Raw genomic sequence first — 11957 nt, 5'->3', positions numbered from 1 at the left:
TACCTTTAAACTCTTGGCTAACTGTAATCCTAAAAGGAAAGCCTCATATTCTGCTACATTGTTGGTATCTTCAAAATAAAGTTTACATGATTGTGTAATGTTTTCCTTTTTTGGTGAGATTAATACTAACCCATCCCTTGCTCCATCCTTTGTACAAGAACCATAAAAGAACAACTTCCATACATTAGTTTGATTTGATACAAGGTTTTCAACTACATCTTCAATTTTTACTTGAGATTCATGTATTTGATTTGAAGAGAGTTGAAAACAACCAAAATATTGATCAATAGCATAGATGGGGTGGTTCTTTGGTTGATCTATTTTGCATACCGTGTGGAAAAATCTAACCTCTCTATACAACCTAAGTTGTTCTCCCCCATAAACTGGAATAGTGGCATAAGACATGTCCATCTGAAGAGTTCCCCCTAATTTGGCACAACAAGACCTTGAAAGGAGCATTCCAAATTTGGGAGGGATGTCAGTGACAACAATATCTAACACTATGCTCTTTACTAGGATTTGGGCAAGAGTGACTACTAAATCCTTAATCAATCCTAGACAAGGTACCCTTTTGGAATCAAAGGTGTACAAATCATGATAGGATCTAGTTATGTCAAGATTTAAATGATCCATGATGGTTTTTGGCATGAGATTGTGTGATGCTCCAGAATCAAGCATATAGTTGTATAACATGGAGTCATTTGTCTTTAGTGTCACATAGAAAGGGGGTACTATTTCATCTATCATATCTGAGCTAGGGCCAAAGACAATTGATGGTTTTTCATCTTGAAGGCTAATAACATCACTTTCAGCATCAATAGAGGTGTTTTGTATCCATTTGGAAACTTGATTTTTATATCCAGGGTTTTTGGAAAGTTATGAAAGTGGTATAGGGATTTTAACTCTTTCTAACTCCTTTTCAACATTAAATGCAGTCAAGACAATTTTTTCAATTTGAGCTGTATCAGTTGACTGATTTAATGGTCGAATAGTAGTTGTCTGAGTTTCAACAGTTTTGGTATGAGGTTCAATTGTTGGAGGTTCCTTAGGAGGTCTTCCAGGGCCAGGTCTAGGTCTAAGATCATATCTTTTGTTCAGTTCTGCAATTAGGAATTCAGAGAAGGCATGGTATTTGGAAACCTGTGAGGATTCTTGATCTTCTTGAACTTGCTTATTTTGTGAAAGAGGAATAATAGTGGTTTGACCAGAAGAGGTATCCATATTGTTAATGTCTTCGGTGATAGTCATGGTATTGTCATCAGGTTGTTGATCATCTATTAGTAAAGGAGTTGGAACCTGTTGATCATTACTAGGTCTTTGAAGAATTTGTAATTGTGGAGTTCTTTTGTATTGACCTTGATTTTGATTTTGAGGTCAAGTTACTATTTTTTGAACTGTTCTAGGTTGAGTATCAATCTTCGAAATTCTATTGGATATATTTCTATGAAGTGAAGTGATCTCATCAATTTTGAATCTTTAGTTTTAGTCTTTGAAGAAGTAGAGACCTCTTGACTAGATTTAAGCTTTCTTTGGGCTTTTTCCTCTTTAGCTTTTAAAGTGGCTGAGGCAACCATATTTGCTTCTACCTCTATAGCATTAGTTTGCATGTCTTCAAGAGTCCTTGAAGTTCTTTCTCTTAACATTACAACAAAATCATCTTCAAAGGCTTTTGAAAACCTAGATTTGGCTACTGCTATAGGGGGTTTGCAATCAGGGGGCATCTTATGATAAAGTTTGTTGAACCTTTTAATAAAATCAGATACAGGTTCACCAAAGTTTCTTTTAAGTTCTTCAAACTTAGTCAAAAAGTAAAGAGCATCTTTCTTCACACCCCATTGGTTTTTGAATATATTTGTTAACTCTTCCCAAGACCTAATGGAATTTGCAGGTAACTGCCTAAACCAGGTTCTTACATTTCCCTCAAGAGATTGAACAAACAACCTCATATAGACATTTTCTTGCTCAATGTTCATATTATCTGCAAAATCTAGAAATGCTTGAAGATGGTCCTCAGCTGAGGAACCAATTTCTCCATTATACCTAGGAAGATGTTTTAAATATCCTGGAGGGAATGCATCGAGGTTTTGAGGTAAAACTAAAGCTGCATATCTAGCCTATACAATAGGTTGGAATGCCATAGTTGAAGATGGTGTGTGAGATGTTTGTGTAGATGTTGAAGAAGAAAAAGAGGAATATGGTGATAAAGAAGGTGTATACCTATGTGGAGGTGAGGAAGGAGGAGATGAAGAAGGAGGAGATCTCCTATATGACTTTAAGGGAGTCTTAATAACTAACTTCTGAACCTGTGACTGAATATCCTCTTTTGTTTCAAAGAGTGGATTTGAATATATAGAAAAGGTCCCTTCAGGTTGTTCAGAAGTGGAAGGGAATGAATAAGTAGTGGGGATATGAAATCTGTAGGTTTGTATTAAGGTAAATGAACACCCAAGTCAGACTTAGATTTAGGTGATCCTATTGGTAGAGGGGGTTCCTAACATGTTTCAAGTGAATGAATGAAGAAAGCTGATTTTAAATCAACTCCCCTATCTAAAAGTTCGGAAACCCTAGGTGATAATTTTGTCCAATCTGGATTGGATGGAATGTTGCTATAGGGATCAAATGGTAATATATCTTCAGACTGCAAGGCTGAAGAAGAATAATAGGGTTGAATTCTTCTTTTTGAACTATCCTTTCTCACAAGTTTTTCTGGATCTGACAGAGGAATAACTGTGTCAGGTTCAGAATAAGATCTAGCATGCTTAAAAGGTGCCAGTTTGGCACAATGGAGTCGCCAGGTGAAATTTTTCGACCTATCTAGACCTTTAGTCACCTTTAAAGGAATAGGATTTATATCATTGTCCTAGGAAAAATAATCAAATTTGAATCCCTGGCAACAACGCTGGATTGATGTTGTACCTCGGAGATGATAATGGTCAATTGATCATGCAAGAGAATCTAAGATATTTGTTTTGGGGGTTTTGGTTTTGGTTTTTATGGAGGACCAATACATAGAACAAATTATTAGAATGATGTATTAACTCTTTTAGATAATACTAATAGATAATCAAAGGGCTATTTTTTTTTTGGTAGGTAAGCACCCACGGGGGATTTGAACCAGTGACCTATCGCAAGGAGTGCCTTAACAGTGCACCCATTCACCGTCAATCCAAAGCTCCGTGGGCCAAAGGGCTTCTTTTTAACTTCACACAATGATTTGAATTTATAAGGTGTGTAGAAAGAATAGTAAGGAGGTATGATAAATTTAGATTTCAGACAAAAAGATAAATGATCATAAGTGGGAAAACCTTTGTCCAATGTTCAAAAGTTAAACAAACTATGCTTAAGATTACATAAGATGCTGACAATTTTATGATTTAGAGGGAGCTTTTTAGACAGACAATCCAATATCTCAGTCTCTTTATGATAATAACTTCAGAAAGGAATTTTAAGAATAACTGTAACACATTTATTCTCACCTAATATCTCTATAAAACTTAAACATATGCAGAATAAACATAATGAATGAAACACATGAAAAACTTACAAAAGAAAACGAAACTGTATGAGACCAAATTCAGAATCCTTTGCTTTATTATCAGTGATCTAGAAAGAACCTGTATATCAATGCTTTTACAAAATTTGCTTATGAAAGGTACCACCTTTAATAACTCATAGAAGAGAGTTATTTATACAAGTTCTAAACAAAATATGCTAAACTGATTACAAGATAGATTGAAAGAAGATAGGAAAAGAAAAACTGTTGCATGATGTGTCCCTATTAGATAGGAAGTTGTTGATGACTGTTCCTTCAAAATCTGCTGTTACTGTCTTCTTGTTGGAATGAAAAGTTAATCAATTATTTCACATAATTGATCCCACCTTTTCTCACTAGGTATCTTGAGATTTACCATCCTTCTAAGTATCTCATCAACTTCGGTATATCTCTCAAAATTGGGTTTAGTGAGAAAAAGATGACCAATTTCATATTTAATGGAGAGTTCTAAGCTTAAATCTTCCAAAAACTCCTTGCCAGTAATTTTCCTTTTTATCCCTACAAATTGACTGCTATTTGTTGCAATGGTATAAAGCCTTTCACAGTAATCCTCCAATTTTACTAGCTGATCATTTGATGACACTATCTCTAGTAAATCTTTCTTATGTAATATACTGAATTTAGAGTGAAACCTCCTGACTGTAGTGTTCAAAGCATCACACTTTGTTTTTAGTTGAGTTAACAGATTCTTCTTCACTAGGACTTTCTTAATTTCCAAAATAGTAGCTGTCCTATCTGGAATGTTCATCTCTTGTAACTGTTGCCTAGTTTTAGAGTTTAGTACCCTGATCATTCCTGATGCTTCTTTGGGTTTTGTGCCCAATGTTGCCTTCTGGGTCTCTATCTCTACTCTGCATTTAACAATTAGTTCTTGCTGCTCAAAAATGATTTGTATGGATGGCCATACTTCTGTTATAGAGTGGCTAATATCTAACCAGATGTCTTCTTTGGCTTGGGCCAAAGTGTCTGCCATTAGAGTCTTGCTTTCTAACTGTTTAACCTTGAGATCTAACCTATGTGACTTTTGCATTTCTTCTACATACAAGGTATCATTTTTTACCTTTTGTGACTCCAGGGCTTGGAACTTTTGGAGTAACTTCTCATTTTGTTGTTTCTGTGCTTGTAGCTCTTGTGATAACCTTGTTGTTTCACCTATTGTTGAAGATGAAGAAATGTCAGTAGGAGATGAGCTTAAATCTACACCTGTCATTGGAATTGTTGTCACTGAGGTCACAACAAGCTGTGCTATCTCTTTTTCCTTGAGCAGTTGTTCTATCTGCTCCTCCATTTTCTTGATCTGTATGTTTTGCTCAATAATGAGCTTTAACATATCCTCCCTGTGTTGTTCATTTTCTGCCATTTCTTTGGTCTGTGGATCCTCAGTTGAAGGCAGCTTCAACTGTTTCTTCAAGGTTGTAATCTCAACATTCTTCTTTTGCAGTATTTCTTCAATTTCTTTACAGTCCTGGGGATCATATCCAATCTTGATAATGATATATTCTAAAGAATTTAATTTGTATCTTTAGACAAGCATGACTAGCTCCCAAGTGTGATTTTTCTCAATTTGGTCCAATTCTTCATTCATTGCCTTTAACCAGACCTCGTCTTCACTTGATTGAGTAAGATTTTTGGGCTCAATTTGTGACAATAGGACAAGATTTGCACTGCTTGGACGACCGAGGAATTTCCTCCTAGTTTGAACACCGAGTCTACGATCACCTATAATTTTATTTTATGGGTATTTTTTCTACACATGCTTGGAAGGATTTTGTGCCTCTATGATGTATCTTCTTCTTTGTCTTCTTCTTTTGTTTATGCTTATTATTGATATATGAATCTAGAGGTTGAATATTCTTCTTCACTTGAGTTCTCATTTTCTCTAGATGGATCTGAACATGACATTATTTTATCAACTACAATATCAATGCAATATTCAACCCTTTTGTCCTCTTTTTAAAGAATTTGTAGCCTTTACTCTTGGACAAGTATCTAAGAAATATACCCTCATCATCTCGAGAGTCGAATTTTCCAAGATATCTTTCATTTCTCTTGATATAACATTTTCTCCTAAATACTTTGAAGTGATTCACTAATTTTGGTCTTCCTTTCCATAATTCATGAGTATCATCGCTATTAGGCCTAAGTTGTGTCCTTTTTGCTAGATAAAAAACTGCTTGTGTTGCTTCTCCCCAAAAGCTATGTGGAACCTACCCTTCATCCATCAATGCTCTGGCCAATTCTTGAATTGTCATGTTCTTTCTCTCTACTACCCCATTCCATTGTGGTATTTTGACTATTGAGTACTACCTCATTATGCCATGTTCTCCACAAAATTATTCAATCTTTTTGGAGGTGAATTCTCCTGCCCTATTTGATATTAAGCATTTAATCTTCAGATCTTTCTCATTTTGAACCCAAGATTTGAATATCTTGAACTTTTTCAGAGCTTCAAATTTTTCTTTCACAACATTATCCAAGTGGCTCTAAAAGCCATCAATAAATAAAATAAAGTACCTTTCTCCTCTTAGGCTATTTTTTCTTGTAGGACCACAAATCTCAGTGTGACCCAACTCCAAAGGTTTAGAGGTTGAGAATTCCTTTTTCTTACACATAGTCCTTGTCTTCTTTCCAAATTGACAAGACTTTTAGATTGATCTATCAAGCTTTGACAATCTTGGAAAACCTCTTACTATTTCTATTTTTCTGATTTTTATTAGGCAGTTGAAATTTATATGACCAATTCTTCGATGCCACAACCAAGTTTAATTTGTCTTACTCAGGTACCACCTTACTCTAGAATAATCAAACACATATACATTATTTTGAATCCTAATTTCCTTTCCCATAAGATTCCCATTCTCTGCTTTTTGGATCTCCCAATATTTATATCAAAATGTCACATTATAGCCATTATCACATATTTGACTTACACTAAGTAAATTATGCTTGAAGCCTTCCACATACAATATATTTTGGGCCTTGTTATTGTCATCGAATTTGACTATGTCCTTCCCTTTTATTTTTGCTAGAGCATTATTAGGCATGGAATCCCCCCACAGCATGTTTTTGGGCTGAGAGCCCAAGTTTTGAGTACTATTGTTGTAAAGACTCCGCGAATTGCAGGCGCGGAGCGAAAATTGTATGATAGAGTCATAGGGTTGTCTGTCCTAATTTTTGAATGTAGTGTCAGCCTACCCATGGTCCGTGGACCATGGGATTGTATAAATAGAGTGAGGCTCTAAGTTGTAAAGTAGTAAGGAAGAAGTAAGTTGAAAAACTGATGGAGTTAAGAGGATAGCGAGCATAGAGAAAGAGTCTAGTATCTTGGGCCGTAATAGTAGGAAGAGGCTCTACAGCTGAGTGCGCATACCCTTGCAGCTGAGTCCGTAGGGTAGAGACGGGTCTGTAACCAGGGAAGGAGATAATAAAGAGAAGTTTGATTCCCAATCTTGTGTATCTGTTTTGAGTTATTATATGGTTGGTATCTTTTGCAATTGTACTGTTTTATTTATTGCGCGCACTTGTATGAATGATGAACACTGTTAAGTATAACTAAACACATACAGATAAGCTAAAAGATCAACAAATATCGGGTTAATAGTAAGGGATTGGGTAATAACGCGGATCAAGCCTCGAGTAGGGTTGCGCGAAGACAACATTACAAGCGGCGAGGTACTGATAGGTGCGTGTAGTGACGTGCATGTAGGGTCAAACCGCGGACCATTGAAAATCATCAGACATCTCTAGGGTGCGGAAACCTGGTTCTAGCACCCTCCCATACTACTTCGGGTGAGACCTCAGTCTGCGCTCCGCGGACTATTGCTGAAAGGGCCAGTAGTACCAGGATTTGTTTGGCTAAATCACCTCTGAACCTGGGTCAGGCCCCTACAAGCCAAAAAATGGTTCCGTTGCCAGGACCGGGATTTGCATAAGGGATGTCTAATGTCGTGTCATTGGAATCCAACAAAGAAAGAAATTGAAGGGTGGTTGGACAAGAAGATTCACGAGTTCATGATGCAAGAAAATAGGAATCCATGAGTATCTAAGGAATAGTGGTTGGAGCGCTACTTATATATGGAAATCCATGAAATTTTATTTTCATCCTTTCCTTCTGAGCTGTATGAGTGGATCGCGAAGCTAGCAGACAGTCAGGGAAGGTGTAGGCTTGACAAACCAATTGTGTGGACTCCGGAATTAGTGCACAGACTAGAAGCGTCAGGAGATAAGATCGCATGAGCTATGGACCATTGGCTCGATCGAATTATAGGAGGATTTATCACTGAGTTCATGGTAGATACGACCATCAACTATAGTGAGGCAGAACGATGCTTCCTCAAAGGACTGCGAGGTAAGTATATTAAATCTTTGAACACTTGGATTAAGATGCTATTGTGTGAAAAGAGGGTTATGCAAATAAATTAATGTTTGGTACTACGTGAAGTGAGAAGATCTATAGAAATAGAAGTAGTGAAGAATTAGAAACTAGTCCCTTAATTTCACCCTCGTGGGAAATCGAGGAAGAGCTCACGAAAGTTTTTCTGAGAAGCGCGGTTAGTCTGATAAGGCAGTGAATTCCACACTTACCACCTCCACCTACACCGCCACCTGTCTCACCCTCTTCATCTCCATCTCCACCCACCCCACCTTCACCCCCACCACAGTTCAGTATGGCAAGTGCGATCAAACTGCCGGTATTCAGAGGAGTAGGGAATGAAGATCTGGACCAATTCTGGTTCGTGGTAAGGAAGGTATCGGAAGCACAAGGAGTTGTGGATGACAATATAAAGAAGGCTACATTGGTAAGCACGTTGCAGGATCACACATTAACATGGTACATTAAGTATTCTAATGACCATCCAAATGCAGGAATCACAGAAATCTAGGCCGCGCTGAATAGGGAATTTAGCAGGCCAAAGTCGGAGACACAATCAATTATCAGGTTTAAGGAGATCATGATGCTCCCAGGTGAGACCCCCTGGGATCTGGACCAAAGATTGAAGAGTATGATTCGTGAAGCTAACATGACTTTGACGGATGGGTAGCACCGCGCATGGTTTGTAGCGTCACTAACACCGCATTTAAGGACGGTGTTGTCACAATAAAAGCTTTCCACCCAGGCCGAAGCTTTGGAGATGGCAATGAGATTGCATGAGACCCCTATACAAGATCCTGGTCTGGGAGTCCAAAAAATCCATGCACAATTGCAAAATTTGTGTTTGGAAATGCAGAGTTTGAAACAAGATAGAACACCTCGGCCAAAAGTGTGCGAGGAGTTATGGTGCATAAAATGCAAAGGCCAAGGGCATGACAAGGACCACTCTCCAGTTTTCGCGAATTACTTGGCTGGAGGAGCGTCGATGCCGTTAAGACCTGAGGCATAAGTAGGACCAAGCGTGACATATGCACTGTGGTGTGTGATTTGTCAGATAGGAGGAAAGTACACTATGGATAATTGTCATCTATTGCAGAAGTATACACAGACGTCCCAACAATTGTTTTGTAATTTCTACAGGTCGGTAGGCCATGATGAACGCACCTGCAGAAGCTACGAACTAATGATGGATTGGACTCCTGCCTACAGGGTACAGACCGAAACGTGAGCCCTCGACCCAAATGCAGGAATGGCATGCACTAGATTTCAGGGGTGCAGACGAGGTCGAGGTGGAATGGGACTAGGAAGGGGTCGCGGACAACTAATTTGTTACAATTGCGGAGGGCCAGGACATTATGCCCGTAATTGTATGAATCTAACGAGAACATCATGTTTGTATTGTACTCAGTTTGATCATGAGGCAGAAGACTACCCTACATTGATAGCGAGGCTACATGAAAAAGGGGTACTCCAGCCTCACTTGACTTAGAATTTGCAAATGATGAGGTCTGAGCCGCGCGAAGAATACCTAAATGTAAACATAGTGCTCAGAAGCAGTATCACGGCAAGAGATGACAAAGGTAAGCAACATGAAGAAAGTGTGTGGGTTCGTAAGGCTCCTATAAAGGAACATAAATTTGATTTAGAACGCGTGAAGGAGACATTTATGGAAGATAAGAAGAGATTCACGGAGGCCTCCACTTCAGGTAGTAAGGATCAACTAGTGCTGGAGATGGATCCTTCAATGATCACTACCTTTCGAGAGACATGTATGAAATTTCTGCATGACAGCAAGGCTGTGAAAGGGCTACAGGAACTTATCACTAGGTGCGCTGGGTCAGGAGAACTACGCGTAGTTCGGAAGCTTGGAAATCACACATCACGAACATGAAGGGAAATGAGATTGACTACACAAATTGGGGAGTATGAAATGGATCAAGTAATTATGGATCTAGGATCAGACGTGAATGTAATGCTAAAACAAACATGGGAACACATGGGAAAACCCACGCTACAATGGTCTCCTATTCAATTGTGAATGGTGAACCAACAGAAGATCTTACCCATGGGAAGATTGCAAGGAGTAACGGTGGATATTGAAGGTGCGAGCATGCTGGCGGATTTTGAAGTGATAGAGATTGTCGATGACAACAATCCCTATCCCGCACTACTAGGAATAGACTGGGCCACCAATATGAACAAGGTATTAAATCTAAAGAAGCACAAAATGATTTTTGAGAAAAATTCACTATGCGTAGTGGTGCCTTTAGACCTTGCAGAAGGAGCGTGCTACACAAAGTTAGTGTGCAACGACGAGCTAGACTGTATCTACAAAATAACTACTGGGGAACAAGATTGAGTGAATCCTATAGCGGATGGCTGGATTTTGTGGGAGCACGAAAGTTCCTGCACATCAGATTTGGATGAGGAAAAAGAACGATGGTAGAACCGGTTACACGAGGTAACCACACTTAATTTCAACATGATGGTTAGATCACTAATCTGTGTGACAACAGGGGTAAGGGATCTGCCTATGTATGACAGGTTGACAATAGTGGATGAATTCTTGAACAAATTTGAAAGCACAATGCTAGAACACCAGTGGTTCGATGCTTTGAAATGGGAACTGCGCGCGAAGCCTGCAAAGTGGTGGGGTACACATCAGAGAAGTTTTGAGGATTGGCGTGGATGCAAGAGGATAATGCACCTATGATTTGGAAAACCCCAGCTAAGGGTGAGAGCCGGTTACTAGGGGAAAAACAACTTGTGCACCCACCTTTCCCGATGGGCACAAACATAGGACACACAGCCTGCACAAGTGCACACCACTCCCAGAATAGAGAATCAGAACAAAACGCAACAGCATGAAAGGCGAAGCAAACCAAAAAATATCCATGGAGAAGCATTCGATAGGGTGTGCGAAGTGCTAAACAGGGTTCACCAGGTGAGATGCATTGACTGGGACCTGCGCATACCAGCGGTTAGATGGGCCTATAGGACCATGTGCAAAAACCTGACTGTAAAAAAAATTCCAAGGTTGCGAAATAACGTAGGGACTGTCATCTCTGAGGAGCATGCAAAGATGAATCCACACGTAATGGTACCCGCAGGTGTGATAGTGCGTAAAGCCCAGGATGAAGAAATCACACAGCTATGTGAAGTAGAACACATAAGACTTCAGGAAGCCATTAGGCAAGGGAACCTTAGACTTTGCAAACTTGAAAAGGACCAGGTATGGCTAAGGAAGAAAAGAATTTTGATGAATGCAGAGATCAAGAGGCTAGAAATTGAGATCAAAGAAGCATGTCTTGTCGATAAAGAAAGGGTGGCAAGGTAAGGTGCGGATGATCATACTAATGAATTAGAAGACTATTGCCGAGAATTAATTAATCTACTGCCATGGCTAGGACTGAATATCACCAAACGCAGTAACCAGGGGAGTGCACTACAAATAGTAGAGCGTGCGGTGCTGATCACCATGATGACAGATGAGGATTTTCCATGGACTATACTGAAGGGCGACATGGAGCCTCGCACAGGTGGTGTGACAACCTAACTAGCCATAGGAAGTGTAGAAATTTTGAATAATATGACACTTATTCACAGAGATTATCCTGATTATACACTATTGTGGAATGCATGCATAATACATAACCTCCTCTACATTGATCATCAATTTTGCGGAATTAAAAACAATGAAACATCAATTGCGTGAGCACATTAACACAATATGTAACCGGGGAAAGCATACAGATGAAAACCCCCAACTATCTGTATATTATATTGATTGAGAACATGTAACAATACATAGTACAATACTCCTCACAAGTACTCAGTACTATCTCCACCTGTTACACACAAACTAGCTCAGATCTGAATCAATCACAGGTTCAAATCTCCTCCGCTGCTTGCCTGCCTCCACTGCGCAATCCTACATGAGAATAGATGAGAATGGCTGATCCAAACTCGTATTTCCCTTGGTTGAACCATGCAATCCTCATTGGCAATACTCAATCCATTGATTATGCAAAT

The sequence above is a fragment of the Pinus tabuliformis genome, chromosome 3_2, assembly GCF_031772625.1.
Source record: "Pinus tabuliformis cultivar Carrire ecotype Pingquan chromosome 3_2, CPIR1, whole genome shotgun sequence".
NCBI lineage: Eukaryota > Viridiplantae > Streptophyta > Pinopsida > Pinales > Pinaceae > Pinus > Pinus tabuliformis.
Note: the sequence above shows the minus strand (reverse complement) of the source record.